We start from the raw sequence: 3,653 nt of genomic DNA, 5'->3' as shown, positions 1-3,653 counted from the left end.
GGGACAGTGGGAATCTCGTTAATCCATTCATGCGCGTCACTAATTAGATGACGAGGCATTTGGCTACCTTAAGAGAGTCATGGTTACGACCGCACCGGGGGGTCTGGGGGGGCGGTTAGCCCCCCCAGTAAGCGCCCCAGCGGTGCCGGGCGGCTACATCGCGGTTACTCCCCTTCCGCTAGAATCGGGATCCACACCTGGGATTTCCCCCTTACAGCGCACATACACTGCGTATTACGTACGCCAGGACAAGCAGATCCTTCAGACGTAGGGGCGCGGTTTCACCACGCAACACAATTGACTATGGAATAGGTTAGGTTTTGCGTCACATGGACGCGATCCACCATTCCTACTCTCTTTATTGTACCTGTGTGTGACGCCCCAGGTAGCAAGGCACCGATCCACGCAGGCCGAATCATATTTACGTCCAACCGTGCAATGGATGGGCTGGGATAGCCCAGAGGGCTTCCCAAATGCTTAAGGGAATGCGTACACATGAAATTTCTCCACGAGACACACACTGCGCCAGGCGCCCTAGCTTCCACGCCCGTGAGAGTCCGACACCAATTGGTAGGGCACCGGTAGCCTCCCGGTGGGGCCCCTACCTCCCTCACTACCCGGTGTTAGTCTAAGTCGCATGTATGACAGCTTCAGCATGCCTCGGACCCCGAACTGTGCATTCTCAGCGCCAGATCAGTCGACTCGGCCACGCATTCGCCACCATCAGCAACCCCGACAACGTTAGACGGGTCACCGTCGCGTACCTCGCTATTAGGCTACGCTGCCGATCGCCGCTACGACAGGCCGGACGCTTTGCCCAGAACCTGGGATCGCTTTATCCTTCCATGTCGTTTTAGGGTAAACTGTGATCGGTCGCCCGTTTACCCGCGCTTGCTTGAATTTCTTCACGTTGACATTCAGAGCACTGGGCAGAAATCACATTGCGTCAACACCCGCGAGGGCCATCGCAATGCTTTGTTTTAATTAGACAGTCGGATTCCCCTAGTCCGTGCCAGTTCTGAGCTGAGCGTTGAATGGCGGCCGAAGAGGACGACCACGACGGCTCGCGCCGCCACGGAAGCCTCGCAGCAAGGAAGATCCGCGGGAGGCCAAGGCACGGGACCGAGCTCGGATCCCGGGACCGGCGCGAGAACGCCGACCGTTCACCTCGCCCAGGCCCGGCACGTCAGCCAGACCCGCTTCCCGACCAAGCCCGACACGCCCCGCTCCTCAGAGCCAATCCTTATTCCGAAGTTACGGATCCAATTTGCCGACTTCCCTTACCTACATTATTCTATCGACTAGAGGCTCTTTACCTTGGAGACCTGCTGCGGATATGGGTACGAACCGGCGCGACACCTCCACGTGGCCCTCTCCTGGATTTTCAAGGTCCGAGGGGAAGATCCGGACACCGCCGCAACTGCGGTGCTCTTCGCGTTCCAAACCCTATCTCCCTGCTAGAGGTTTCCAGGGAACTCGAACGCTTATACAGAAAAGAAAAACTCTTCCCGGATCTCCCGACGGCGTCTCCAGGTCATTTTGGGTTACCCCGACGAACACTCTTACGAGGGCCCGAATTGTATGCGGTTCCGCTGCCGGGTTCCGGAATAGGAACCGGATTCCCTTTCGCCCGACGGGCGTGTGTCTTTCGTATAATATTTATTATTATTTCTCGACACTCGAGTATATTGTACGCCGTCATTGACATAGGATTTCTCCTAGGGCTTAGGATCGACTGACTCGTGTGCAACGGCTGTTCACACGAAACCCTTCTCCACGTCAGTCCTCCAGGGCCTCGCTGGAGTATTTGCTACTACCACCAAGATCTGCACCGACGGCGGCTCCAGGCAGGCTCGCGCCCAGACCCTTCTGCGCTCACCGTCGCGACCCTCCTACTCGTCAGGGCTTCGTGACGACGCGAGAGAAGACTAACGCCCGCTCCCGGTTGCCGCCCCACTTGCCGCTGACGGCAGAGTATAGGCTCGACGCTTCAGCGCCATCCATTTTCAGGGCTAGTTGCTTCGGCAGGTGAGTTGTTACACACTCCTTAGCGGATTCCGACTTCCATGGCCACCGTCCTGCTGTCTTAAGCAACCAACGCCTTTCATGGTGTCCCATGAGCGTCGAGTTGGGCGCCTTAACTCTGCGTTTGGTTCATCCCACAGCGCCAGTTCTGCTTACCAAAAATGGCCTACTTGGTACTCTGATCCGAAGATGCTCGTGGCTTCATAATTCAAGAAAGCCAGAGATCTCACCCATTTAAAGTTTGAGAATAGGTTGAGGTCGTTTCGGCCCCAAGGCCTCTAATCATTCGCTTTACCAGATGAGACTCGCGCGCGTTCCGTGCGGAACGGCCGAGTGCCAGCTATCCTGAGGGAAACTTCGGAGGGAACCAGCTACTAGATGGTTCGATTAGTCTTTCGCCCCTATACCCAGTTCCGACGATCGATTTGCACGTCAGAATCGCTACGGACCTCCATCAGGGTTTCCCCTGACTTCGTCCTGACCAGGCATAGTTCACCATCTTTCGGGTCCCAACGTGTACGCTCTGGGTGCGCCTCTTCTCGCGATGAGAACGAGACGCCCCGGGAGTGCGAGGCCGCATCGCGACGCGGCCCATCCTCCCTAGGTCGACGGCCAGGGCCGACCTTCACTTTCATTACGCCTTTAGGTCTCGCGACAAGTCCCAATGACTCGCGTACATGTTAGACTCCTTGGTCCGTGTTTCAAGACGGGTCCTAAGAGTACCCAAAGCAGTAGCGTCGCCGACCGGTATCGGTCTCCCGCGAGACCGCGGGAGACGTTCGCAGGCCTGTCGAAGGTGTACCGTACTGTAACCAACAGCGGGCCAGGACCGGGGACGGCGCGAAGTCCGTAACTCCGAGTACCGTGGCGCGCGCTTGCGACGGTCTCGACGCACCGTGAATAGTGCGGCCTGATACCTTGCGCGTACCGCCGAGCAGCCGGCCGGGCGACCGAGGGTTTGTCGCGTGCCGTTTTACCGGCGACGCGACAGACACCGCACCCGGGCCGTAGACCGACACCCAGCGGGTCGCGACGTTCTACTTGGGGAGAAGTGCACGACGACGAGCGCCGGACATCGGCGCACGGTAGCGTGCCCGCGCGCGAGCCGCAAGGACTCCGCGGGACATCGCCGACCGACGCGAAGCCAGCGCCGCTGACGATGAATCTCCCCGTTCGATCTTTTGGGTTTCTTAGGTTTACCCCTGAACGGTTTCACGTACTCTTGAACTCTCTCTTCAAAGTTCTTTTCAACTTTCCCTCACGGTACTTGTTCGCTATCGGTCTCGTGGTCGTATTTAGCCTTAGATGGAGTTTACCACCACTTAGAGCTGCACTCTCAAGCAACCCGACTCTAAGGAGAGATCCTCCCGAGGCGCGCACCGGTCGCTACGGGCCTGGCACCCTCTACGGGTAAGTGGCCCCATTCAAGATGGACTTGGACGCGACGCGGCACCTCGGGATAAGCGGATCCTCCCAAACACCACATTTCCCTGCGGCGGAACCGCGGGATTCGGTGCTGGGCTCTTTCCTGTTCGCTCGCCGCTACTAAGGAAATCCTGGTTAGTTTCTTTTCCTCCGCTTAATAATATGCTTAAATTCAGCGGGTAATCTCGCCTGCTCTGAGGTCG

At 57.8% G+C, this 3,653-nt stretch overlaps 1 pseudogene; it reads right to left on the bottom strand.

Annotated features, from left to right (window-relative positions):
- Positions 1-3,653, bottom strand: LOC146723567 (large subunit ribosomal RNA; annotated as a pseudogene; the record flags this gene model as incomplete).

Source organism: Nylanderia fulva, unplaced genomic scaffold (genome assembly GCF_048542155.1).
Source record: "Nylanderia fulva isolate GAGA-0341 unplaced genomic scaffold, ASM4854215v1 Scaffold1864, whole genome shotgun sequence".
In the NCBI taxonomy this organism is placed as follows: Eukaryota; Metazoa; Arthropoda; class Insecta; order Hymenoptera; family Formicidae; genus Nylanderia; species Nylanderia fulva.
This window is presented reverse-complemented; position numbering and strand designations above follow the sequence as displayed.